The 13476-nt window shown below is 34.3% G+C and overlaps 1 protein-coding gene across 4 annotated transcripts in view; it reads right to left on the reverse strand.

The window, feature by feature from the left end:
* LOC5573943 (tRNA-dihydrouridine(16/17) synthase [NAD(P)(+)]-like) overlaps window positions 1-13476 on the reverse strand; it is a 394431-nt gene that overhangs the window by 78314 nt on the left and 302641 nt on the right. For all 4 annotated transcript variants that reach the window (XM_021847713.1, XM_021847712.1, XM_021847711.1 and 1 more), the window contains one exon: window positions 11908-11957. The gene's annotated coding sequence lies outside the window, so the exon portion shown is untranslated. The remainder of the gene's footprint in view (window positions 1-11907; window positions 11958-13476) is intronic.

The raw sequence follows: 13476 nt of genomic DNA on the forward strand, positions 1-13476 counted from the left end.
GCAATGACGAATGTAAAATCAATGACACGATACACCAACGAAGTAAAACTACATTGCGCTGCAATGTAATCCTAATTGGATTACACATTTATCGGTCTCGCAGACGCAGCTCTACCTTTCTATAATTTGCATAATTGACAGGGCTAATGGTTAATCTGAACTAATGCCGTAAGTGGTGCAATTAGTTTCTCCGCCTGGTTCGAAGCGATGCGACGCAAGGCCACTGCCGGAATCCGCATTTCTGGTCAAATTAGTTAGTCAATTTGTAAGCCCGCAGACCAGGCCTTCGGTGTTATGCAGTCAATGCGGTAGTGGCCGCTGCTTGTCGGCGATAAGTGTTTTACAACAGGTGGGAAGTTATTGGAGGATGGAAGATGGAGGGTAAACCACATAAAATGTGAATCTCGATTTTGCCAACGAATTCTATTTGCAGTCCCAATGACGAGCTTTATTATGATTCCTAATATATGACCTTTTCAATAGGTCCACCTCAAAGTTCCGAAGTTTTTCCTGATTCAGAAACTCGCCGAAATACGATTTTTCAAATAATTTTATAAATCAACATTTTTGTATCGATGAATATGGACACAAAAATCTGCTCATTTCCGCCAGTAAAAAAATTCTATTGGAGATGCGGGGCATCGATCCCCGTACCTCTCACATGCTAAGCGAGCGCTCTACCATCTGAGCTACATCCCCTTGTGATTTGAAATGGTTGTATTGTGAAGAAAAACAAACCCTCAGGCAAAAGAATAGTTTATATTATTCAACAAATTAAATTTGATATATTAGGTGTTGTACTTCTTACATGAATGTGATGTTGAAAATGCTACTACTAAAGATATAAGTATCAAGGCAAATAGAAGATAGGGGGAACAATATTGTATGAAGGTATTTTTCTTCAATAAATCACCAAATATCCCTTGATTTGAATGACAGTGCCGAACGAAACTAAAAGATTCATCGAGAACTTCTCAAATAGCCACAAAGTTTTATTACCATTTCATGTTAAACTCAAAGCAGTTGGCAGAGCTGCTTCAGATTAGAGCTTTTTCATCATATCTTTCGCTTGTTAATTGTTGATGAGGAAACGAATTGTCATCTCGATTTTGTTTTTCATTGTAACCGGTCACACGTTGATGGAGATGAATATACAGTAGGGCGGTACAAATTGCAAAACAAGTTTGCAAATTCCATATCCCATATTTTTCACAATTCTTATGGTGAACATAGAGTTCTGACAAAATTTCAGCCTATAGATGACCGAAAGACGTTGAAAGTTTAAAGCCAACTTCAAATCACCACCAAAAATGCTTTTCACAGAACTGTATTTTTATCATCATCATCCCTTTCAATGAAAATATGGGCGATTGGATTTTCGAATTTTGTTGGAATAAGAATTGCCCTAATATACATATATGTCAACTATCTATAACTCAATATTGTAGAGACCATCGACGACCATTCTAAAAGTGGTTCATAGGCTCCTTTGTTGAGAATTGAAAGCACTGGAGCCAGAAAAATAGTTATCTCGATTTGAATGAAAGGTTCTAAATCAGCCAATTTGAGAATTAGAAAATAACTGTTTTGATTAAGTTACTTGAAATCGAATGTACTACAACTCTGTCGAAATATTTGTATATTGATTTCTACAAATAAAAAATGGTAATTTTATTTCTAAGAAAATGCCCTAATTTTTAACAACAAATAACAAATGGTTTTACTAATACAAATAACGTCATTAAAATATTTGTTGTTTTAAATTTTCATATTAAAGATCCAGAAGCATCTTTCATCGTAAATCTACTTCCTGGAGCACTGTGAAGTGCACTGTCCTAGGGGATGAATTTTAATAATTTAGGTGTCCAAAACCAACGACGTGAGTGACATGTTTTTCGATTTTTAGTTAGGTTTACTGAAAAATTATACTGTTTTCAAGCATTTTAGGTGATTTTTCCGTCCAGGGACATTAACATAATTCGAAAAAAAAATCTGCTTGTTTTTGGATTCCATACAACTTGCAGTGAAAAACAATTCCTAAAAAAAATCTAAAATGTTTTGAAGAAGTACATTTTGTCTCTTACACCCTCTTACTTCTTACCCAATAAATTAGAATGAATTCCAAATTATGAACAATATTAAGCTTGTATGGACATAAGAGTTATGGAAGGATTATTGATCAACTCTCTAGAACTCGATATTGAATCGAATTATCGAGTCGATCGAGTTATAACGCCGTAATCGAGTTATATATGGGAAAATGAGTTCTTTAACTCATTTCCGTTTTAGCACTAAATGAAATAGGAAGGTCCAAGCTTCCATTTAGTGGATATCTCGAAGATAATTATTTTTCAGATAATGTTTTTCAACCATAGACACCGTAATATCGAACAGTATGAATAATTGTATCTCACCGTATGAAAGTAAACTTAAAATTTTGTATGGAAACTGCAAGCATATTGAAAAAATCAATTTAATCGGATTTACACGTGCAATTTGAACCTTCATGAAAGTTTTCATGAAGTCCTATTTTGCATACTTGGTGGATTAAATCAATAAAAAAAATATGAATCATAGTTTGAATTTCATATAAACATTGATGAAACCTCAAAATTGTTACGTGCTTGAAGATTTCTGAAAGCGGCATCAGATTTAACCACCTTACATTTACTAGAGACACATAACTTTATCATTGAACAACGAAAAAACATATTTTTGTTACGCTGTGTAATTTATTTCTGAATACAATTTCGTTGCTCGTTGTATTGAAAAATCATACTTTCTCATAAATATTTATTGAATTTTGGAATTAGTTGATGAAATGAAGATATAGGGTGCAGAGCTACTTGGGCACTTCCATGATTCATGGGAGGTTTTTCTCGATCGAATTATCTGAAATTTTGCAATAAGAAGCACTTCAATACGCGGCGTATGGTGACCAAATACACGCTCAGTAGCTTTCAATAAACCCCACTGCCGAAGGGAAGATCCGGCTCCCTACAAAATTTTTGAACATTCGATTTGCCAAAATATGTATTGGAGATGCGGGGCATCGATCCCCGTACCTCTCACATGCTAAGCGAGCGCTCTACCATCTGAGCTACATCCCCTCGATTAAATGCATTCTGTAGTATTTTGAATACATAGTAATTTTTCGCAAAACTTTAGCTCCGTTGTACCAGTATTCGCCGTCATTTTTCAGCAGTGATTTAATATTTTAAACAGAGTACACTAAAGTGAAAAATAAACTATGTTGTTCGAAATCCCTTTCACTACTTGATTTGATTTGACACAGATCTCATGCAGAACGAATAATGTTAACTCTTTTTATATATTTTTTTAAGGTTGAATTCTTTAGATTGACGAAAAAATACTGAACTTGAAGGTTTATTCAATCACAAACAATATTTGAATCCAGATACATAGCGTCGATTGCTACTATCATGCTAAGGACGAACAAAAGATTTTTATGAGCAATGCACATTGGTCCCAAAGCCATATCTAGGAAGACAAAAATGTTTGCGCCTAAACCTTCAGTTTTGGAAAGTTTCTCCACATTTTTTAAACATTTTTTTCAGTGATGTGAAATTAGAGTGGCCCACATGGCTTACGAGAATGGTATGTTAATTTTTTTGCTGACGCATTTAGGCCTATAAAATGAAGCACCCAAATTTGTATCATAACAAAATTTTGAAAATAATATGTTTTTAAACGAAAAACGACTATGACTTGAAAAATAATCGAGATAGCACTTTGGTAGCTGCAGCAAAAATGTGCGAAAATGCAAATTCTGAAAGTGTTTGAAAAAAATGTATTCATAAAAAATTAACGCTTCAGGTTATATTCACCATATACCCAAATGTATAGTATATGCCAAAGGTATTTGATAGAACAACCGGAATAACTGTATGTAAAGTCATTAAAAAAAAAATACAGTCAGTGACAAAATTAAGTAATCAAATGTTGTATTTTCCATACAAAATGCCCAAGTTATAGGCTCTGTGTCTCAGCTCCTGGTAGTCCAAATTGGCTGAAAATTAGATGATGAACTACAAATAACTTGAAGATTTGTGTATACTGAGCTCATTACATTTCAGTCATTTTCCAAAAAGCCAGATGATTGTTCAAAAATAAAAGTAAGTAACCAAGAAATTTTTTAATATAATTCAAAATCGGTAAGTTGTGATTGGCCAACTTGTTTGGCAAAGTTGTTCATTTTCGGAAGTCACACAAACTTGCAGAACACACCAATAGGGTAACGACTGTTGGCGCCAGCGGCAAAAAGTACAGGCAACACTTTTCGAATATTCAGTTTCTTCCACTGGCCGCCGAGCGACGACACTGTTCTTTGTATTCCACCCACTGATCGCGCTACGCTGGATTCTCAAATTTCTCAAACTTTCAACACAAGCGCATGGAAGAATGGTAGTCGGAGAACTGTCAAAACGTATGGAAAATAATGAAAAACGTACATTACTTGCAATTAGGAACCTGAATTAGAAATGAAATGATAAGAAATCAAGTGTAAAGTGAATACATAACTTTTTGTGTTTAGTTCATCTTCCGTGGTGCTTTCTTTTTCTTCAGGATTTCATTTTTACTACCACTGCTTTTTTCAGTTTTGAATATCGCCCTATTACTAACAACTTTCCGTTTTAAAAATAAATCGAAATATCTATCAATTACTTGCTTTTGTCTTTGAATAATCCTCTGAAACTCTAAGGAAAATGACTGAAATTGAAAGGTTATTTGTAGTACGTCATTCAAATTAAGCCAATTCGGACAAGCAGAAGCTGAGAAGCTGATCTCCAAACTTGTGTATTTTGTATGAAAACAAAAAAACATTTGGTTACTAACTTTTGTCACTGACTGTACATGTATTGATATTAGTAAGCGGAATCTAAGACGTTGAAAGAAGGAAAATTATTTACTGAACCAGTGATCCAGACCCACCTTCTGGTTCGAAATTTTGAAAATAAAATTCCATTAAACGAAAAACGTCTACATATAAGTTTTTCATTTAAAAACATATTATTTTCACAATTGTGTTAAACACTTCAAACAAAAAACATCCTCGCAGTTTATTTTCGCAGATCATCTTTTGAATGGCGACAAAATATTGAAAATCCGATTGCGACTTTCAGAGATATTGACATTTAAAAATAACATTTTTTTCGAAGAAAATCTCTGATAACTCTGCAATTGTAAGAGATAGAACAGTGAAAAGTTGTGCAATCAAATATTCTAAAAGTGCTCGTTTTATGATCTCGTGAATCATGCGGGCCACCCTTATTTCACATAACAAGCATGGATTGAGTATTTGTCAATATAGACATTTAGATTTTCATATTCCGGCAATAGCATGCAACACTGCTCGATTGTTATCAGAAGAGACATTCAGATGGGGGTGTTATAAGCAGGTACCATTAAATTTTAAAGATACCGAAGGAAAGAAGTGTTGCATGCCATGCAGTTTGCGGACGCACAAATGTTCATGTGGCTGGCAACACTGTTTGAGAAGAATTAAGGAATGTTCAAAATTCCAAAATTCAACGGAATGAAAGAAATGGATGCTCAGCATGATAAAAAGCTCTACAATTGTAATCCAATTTTTTAGGAAGAGTTCAAAATTATATGGTAGCTGGCAACACTCCTCAAGTAAAATCTATAAAACTCAAATTTTCTGCACGTTATCTGACTCGAATTTGAGCAAAGTTTAAGTATGTATTTTGTGCTACACATTGCAAGCACAATCATTTTTTATACTGGCAACACTGGTAGAATGGTTCGAATAAGCTGAATATTACAATACTGTCTTCGGAGAAAATTCAGTACCATCTGCTTTTAGGAGTTGAGGATCATCCTTTTAGTTGAGAACTTGGCCGATAGAGCCCTAGTAATATTGGTAGTCAAATAAAAGCTTATTCAACTGATTTATGATCTATTCAACTGAAAACTGTTTTGTTCAATACTTATTCAGAAAAAATGTTTGTTGGGAGGCGCTTTGTCGAACTTGGAACAACATGAACCTTGAGGGTTAAAAATGTAATCATTGTAACATATGATACATCTAGACCTAGATGATTTGGAAGGTTACTGTCTTCGGTAGATTTGATCAGTAGCTCAAGGGCGGACATGCGGTGGTCTTTATGTTACGGATTTCCGTCACAATACAGCGAAAGTGTACATGAAATTTTTGTTTTAAGGATATCTCAGGATCTTGACCACTTAAAGAGATGGCGACTTCGGCAAAGCTGTTCAGTAGCTTGAAGACTATCATTATTTCAGCCAAGAGATTCGATATTTTGCCACCATGCGGCGCTAGTGAGAATGGAACATTTGGTTTACAGATATCTCAGTAGCCTGACAACTCAGAAAGATGGCATGTTTGGCAAAGTTGTTCAATAGCTCAATAGCACTTCTTTCTTCAATTCTTGGGTTGGGCACAGCGGCCAGATGAACTTCTGTTGGTCAACATCATATTCACTTCTTGTTGTTCATAATGAAAAGGGATATGAATAAATAAAATCAATAACAGTTTGGCAACACACAACTACATTTAGGTATTCAACTTTTTAAAATGTAAAATCATCGAAAAACAGCTGGAAATTTCAATTACATTTACTTGAATTTTAACGTTTTTATTACGCTCTGCCCTTCGAATGAGTGGGTTCTCCAGTGACGGTTGGTAGCAGGTTCCCTTGACTTTTGGGAGCTCGCAATCTAAGCCCAATCCTCTCTCTCAGATCAAGAGTTACTATTGTTTGAGACAAGAGATTCGAAATTTTGACACCAGCGTATAAAATTATATTTTGTAAATATCTCAAGATCCTGACCACTGTATATGGCGTCTTCGACAATGCTGGTTAGTACCTGAACAGTTTAATCGAGATATGAAATTCAAAATTTCTCAACCAGGTTGTATAAAACTTTTGTTTTGCGGAAATCACAGAATCCTGATCACATAGAAATATTCAATTAGTAAACGTGACCACTGAAAATTATGGCGTCAAGAACTATATTTCTTCGAGTCGCATAATTCAAAATTTTGCCACCAGGCGACACCAGTGAACATGAAACTTTTGTTTTTCAAATCTACTGGCTGAAATAATGATAGCATAAAGGGCCTATTCACATAACGCTGGATGAGGTGGGTGGTTTTCCTAATGGTGTTGCAGCTTATACATCAATGGATTACTTGCTTTGCCCTTGTTCACAGTTGATCAGCAGAAGTTTTCTCGTTTTATTTTGTATGGCGAAAGGCATCTAATTTCAAATTTTTCGTAAATGAAAGCATTAACCCAAAACAAATTTAGTAGGCGTGATGCTCTTCATCATCACGTACAACCGGTACCAAATATTTTTTCGAAAATCGTTCCCAATTTTGAGAAATAATTCGTTAGATTCATTTCACCATACAAATATTTTTCGCATTACCTTTTAGCAATTTTTCGTACATAGACACTAGCGCTTGAGCGTTACTATGTGGCGAGTAGTGAATTAGGACATGCATGTAACCCATTGTAGAACACTAATACTGCAAAAATATTTACTGGAGATGCGGGGCATCGATCCCCGTACCTCTCACATGCTAAGCGAGCGCTCTACCATCTGAGCTACATCCCCATGATGAAATGGACGGTGCACTACTAATAATTACAAATCTTTCATTAGTACTGTAATACTTTCTTAATATTTTAGAATAATAATTTGAATTCTAATAGTTGATTTTATAGACATAAGAGATAAAAGATTTATAGACAATATCAAAACTTAAAACTTCTGAGTCATTTTAAAATTTATTGTTTGCAGATTTATTTAATAGCTTGCTGCTATCAATTAGATCTTACAATAGCTCAACAATATGATATGCTAATGGTATTCAAGACATAAATTTTAGATATAAATCTCAGATCATTTATCTCTTATATATATATCAACTTTATCGATTTCTGCTAGACAATTGGGTTGTTTAGTGATGAAAAATTCACAGTTTTGAGTAGCTTGTTGGAAAGAGCACATTTTTCTAGGTATACCACGATATTATTGCGCTTCAATACCTTAATTTTGATATTACAAACGATTAAAAAAAAATCAATCCGTCGACTCAATGACGTTTCAATTTACATAATGACAGCTCGCCCCGAAGTAAAATTTGCTAAGAGGTGATTCAAAAGTCATTTCCATACTCACTTCCCACGTGTTTTAAAAATACTTCCAGGTCTCGGAAAATTGTTAAACTAAGGGTTCTAGTTCTATTTTTAACGTAGATTCAGAAACCAATTCTGGTATTTTGCTGGATTGTTGTCATCTGGGAAACATGAGCTAATTTATTTTCCGGACCATGGACATACAAACAAATTGATCATAGGTCAGTCACTATCATGTTAATCTCAATGTTTCTGAGGGTCTTTTTTATGCTTATCATTTTGAAAATAGGTAAATCTAAGTCGTAGTCATTATTGTGATAATAAAAGTTAAAAAAAAGGTAGATTTAGGCGGTTGTAGGACATTTTCCAGAATGACGTTCCCCAGAATCCCATTCCCCAGAATGAGACATTCCCCAGAAATCCATTCCCCAGAATGGGACATTCCCCAGAATAGGACATACCCCAGAATCGTTTTTATATATTTTTTTAAGAGCGGGAAGAAATAAGTTTGGATTTATTTAGTCTTTTGTCGTTAAAAAAATGTACTTACCGAATTGATTCGAGTTCCCCGACGTTTCAAATCCCAGACATCGACATTAATTCACCCAACATATTGTTTCGTTAAAATGATTATTATGGATCTCAAACGAATAGAAGTTGAGTCAAAAAAAAAAAAAAACTTTTAAAATGAGAGTGTTTACTTCCCTTGTCTCTGGCAAACCATCTAAGAAGCCGCCCATAAACCACTTGGTCATAAATGGGGGTGGGAAATGGTTGGCCAAAGACCACGGCCCATATAAATTTCAAAACGTTTGTATGGACAGAAGATCACGCAGCGGGAATGAGAAGGTCTTGAAAATCCAAAATAAATGACTACGTGATTCATGGCCAGACCCAACCAAAATCTGATGAGGAAAATGCTGTTTAACATGATTGTGTTACTTTTTCCCGAAAGTTATAACACAAAATAACAATTGAAAATAATGTTTCATAAATGATAATTCATGCAATCGATTCAAGTATCAAAAATATCAATTGGAGATGCGGGGCATCGATCCCCGTACCTCTCACATGCTAAGCGAGCGCTCTACCATCTGAGCTACATCCCCACGATGTATATCAAAGGTAATAAATCAAGCAAATTTATTACATTGCTGACCGCCACAGACTGAAATCAGCGACAGTTGTTAAGTTAATCTCGACCGTGAAACTCCTTCCACCTAATCATGCGTGTATGCGATTTGCCATTCTACGGTTACCGTGCTGTCGTGCGCTACAGCCTAGGCTATTTTGAGCGATAAGTGAAAGGAGTGCACGTGAACTGGTTTTCAACTCGCCCCTAGCTGGGCGTAGTCGTCAACCAAAGTTTCGAGACTAAATATTGCTGCAAAAGCAACAGTCTCGGCTGAATGAACAATAATGGCGAAGTAGGAGGTGTACGTACTTAAAATAGATACATATATGCAGGGGACAGCGGTTAAGGTGAAACATGTCGGAATCCAAACATGAGTGTCACAATGGCCCTAATAACGATTTCAAATGCACTAATCTGTAGAAATAATGAACGTACGAATTCGATCTTATCTTTTTGCCTTGAACATTCTGCTAGTGCACAAAGCTAAAAGAGAAATTACATTTTCTTTTGATGCTTCTTCCGAGCGATTTGTGCATTCAAAACGTTGGTACATTATTGTATTTGGATTTCTAGCTGTTATACCTTAAAGCAATGCTTCTAGGAAATAATGTTAGATCCGTTAAATCTCCCCTGAATTGTGAGACAAAGAAGATGCGTTGCATATCCTTTTGCAATCAATCCGAGAAGGGTGACGACCAATGTCTACTTCAATGCGACACATTGCAGATGAAAGAATTGCTTGGATGTGATGTTAAATCGGTCAATCACAGAACTCTCTTACCATCTTCGATTTGAAGTAAATTTTACACATGTTTTCGGTATGGTTCGGTATGATTTGAAAAGTCACAGCTCCGAAACTGTTGAATTTAGTGTAAAACATTCTTAGAAGAAGTTGTAGTGAACCTTTGGACTGCAAGAAAAAGTATTCAATGAAAAAATTATATATTATTTTTATTATGCAAAACTAAAAAAAAGTTTTAAATTACACAAACCTTATTTTTAATATTTGTTTAGTTAAATTTTAGCCAAACATTCTTGATAACAAATTGTGTTTGGGACAAAGCTTCACGATGGACACAAAAAAATCTCTTAGAACAATTTTTCTTAGATTTTTAAAATATTGTTTTTTTTTCAATAATAAATTAATAATTTTGAAAATATTTGAACCATGATTACTTCTCTAAATGTGCCCATTTTTGGGTTATTGCCAGCTCAATGCCTTTATTTATTTAGTTAATAGTGAAATAGGCCATTTTCATTAGTAAATCGCGTTATTTATTTTTGAATTTTTCATTATCAACAAGACAAAATATTTTTCGTTGTATTTTTTTTTCTTATAGGCCAACGTTATTCTCTGAAACCAACTAGAATTTATCAAACAAATTATATATCACAATTTAGGTTTAGTAAATCGTTTCAGAAAGTTTAGAGTGGATCCAAAAATCAATGTTTTTGTTCGAATCTATTGTTTCAATTTTCATTATTCATATTCAGAAGAGTCGCAAAAACACACAGTTTTACCCAAAGCAGCAATTTTTGTTTTTTTTTTTAATTTTTAAGCAAATTTTAAGTTGGTTCAATCAAATGTTTTCCCAATAATGTGCAAAACTCAATGACGAACAACTTCTTTGAAGACGTTGAAAAATAAACATGTCAATTTCTTATGGAAAATAGGAAGAAATAACTTATGTATAAAAACTTCAACATCATTAATTTTCGATTAATTGGAGGCAGAAGAGACGTCATCGCAAAATTACAGTACAAATAGAGTAGAATATCCAGTTTCATCCTTATTATTGACGTTTGACTGGCAATAGTTATATACCTTATAGTTGAACTATAAGGTTTATTTTTGTATATGGATTAAATTCAGAAAAGCACACGATCTTTTAGTATTAAAAAAGTTTAGAAAAACAGCCGCACCCGAATTATTAGTCGAGAAGGCTGTCAGTGTTGTAAACATTCAAAATTTCTCGTGACATTCGATTTGCGTCCATGGTCAGCAGTCAGTTGATTTTTCTACTCTCTTTCAGCACGAAAATAAACATCGAGAAAAACGAGAAACTGTGAAATGAACGTCGGCTGATACGATGACATTCTCATAAATCATAAAGTTTGCATAGATTTCAGAAATATCCGATCACATTGTCATTCATTCGTCTTTTTTTCGTACATTCGTTTGACCGGTTGTACTGTAAATACTGCAAAGGCTGTCAAATGCCAGAAAAAGCGTGTCGACTACCGTGGTTGCCAACAACACTGCTGTATGCAGTTTTTTTTTGTTTAAGTTTAAAAAATAGACCCATGTGAAATTAAAGCTCGAACCACTGAGCCACGGATCAGACCTTAAAAATTAGAGTGACTTAACCTAAACACCTTTCGAGTAAGACGTTAACATCTTACCGAATACCTACCACTTGAAGACCGAGCAGTACAATTAATGCTAAAGTAAGACACTGAATAAAGGTGGTCTAGGGAAGGAGATCATACTCTCACTGAACACATTATTGTAGCGATACGAGAAACACAGGTATCAATTGTGACTGAGATGTTGTTCTGATTCAAATTAGAGTCTAATATATGGGCAATAAAATAAAATAAAATCTTACTGAATCAACTTACCTACGCTACCAATAAGAATGGCTAGGTAAAATGTGAATCCGGGTAGAAATCTGAAATCAGACAAAAAGAAGGTAATGGTTAATTTCAACACATTGAAACAAAATGTCAAAATAAGAGTATATTAATTTTATACATGTTACATTAATTGCAATTATATGTACAGGTCGGATTCGATTATGCGGAGTATCGATTTTTTTTTCACTCCGGATAATCGAATCACTTAGAAAAAAAAATTAAATATTCGAAAAAAGAACTTAAATATTATCTCTTTTCGTACACAGTAGGGGTCTCTACAAAAAAAAGTATTTTGACCAGCATAACCAAAAAAACAACTTTTTCAAAAAGGAGGGTTTGAAATACGTTAAAAAGTGCAAAACCATTCATATTGTATATTGCAATACCAAATTATCTCAGATTTATGCATAAAAATCGAAAAACAAGAACATCAAAAAACAAATTCCGGATAATCGAGTCCGACCTGTATTGCATTGCTATTTAATGAGAATGAAAATCGAAGAACAATAAAAAAACGTTTTTTTAAAGGTTTTTGTTACCTACATCCCTTTGTTGTTGGAAGTTTTTTTCAATATTTAATTTTTGAAGAAAAATTTTAATTTTGACAACGTGACATTGAAAAACTACATCATATTTGACCAAACAACTTCGTGTTCATCTTCACAGTCCACATTGTGCACGATAAACCGAAACCACTCTAAGTTATGGTAAAAAGTAAGCTGTCATTAGTTGAGAGAGACTCGCGAAGAGAAAAAAAAAATACACTGCGGAACACGTTTTCCTCTCAAGCATCGAAATACCACTATTGACCTAATAAAGGGTTGCTGTATCCATTGCTATTTTCAAAAATATCATAGCATGTCTAGATTTTGAGATATTGGCTGTTGAAAATGCAAAATATTTCTATACCGTCAACTTGCATGCAAGTCTGTTGGCTTGTAAGGTAATTTATTCACTTAATTTGCCACGGAATTCAAACTATATGTGTATATAACAATACTTATCAGCAAAGTTCATAATACTTTCGATGCTAAAAAAATATTCGATGGTGTTTTAGAAAAGTATTGTGTTTTGCCATATAAGAGAAACGAAGAGTTTTGTGTGGAGGCTGCAAGCATGTCGGAAAAAATCGATTCAATCTAAATTTTATTGTTCAATTTCAACTAAATTATATCTGAAATGAAAGTTGAAGTCCTGTTTTGCATGTTTGCTGGATAAGATCACAAAAATGGTTGATAAATCATATTTTTAATTTCATGTAAACATCAATAAAACCAGTGTTTTATACAACTTTGGCGATCTGCAGCTAAATTGTGACATGCAGGGACATTTCTGAGAACAGCATTATAGTAAGCAGCTTCAAATCACCTAGAGACCAGGGATTGAAGCCAGAGAAAATTGAGAGAATCTCCCACGTATCGCTCTCTGTAACTATCATAACATGCTGCACATTATGAGAGACTGTTTATCGTATACTGCTACAACTTTGATCAGATTGGGGGGATAGTAGTGCATGATAAAATCCCTCCAAACATGCTCCAAGCCTGGAGGACA

This window comes from Aedes aegypti, chromosome 2, assembly GCF_002204515.2.
Source record: "Aedes aegypti strain LVP_AGWG chromosome 2, AaegL5.0 Primary Assembly, whole genome shotgun sequence".
Lineage (NCBI taxonomy): Eukaryota > Metazoa > Arthropoda > Insecta > Diptera > Culicidae > Aedes > Aedes aegypti.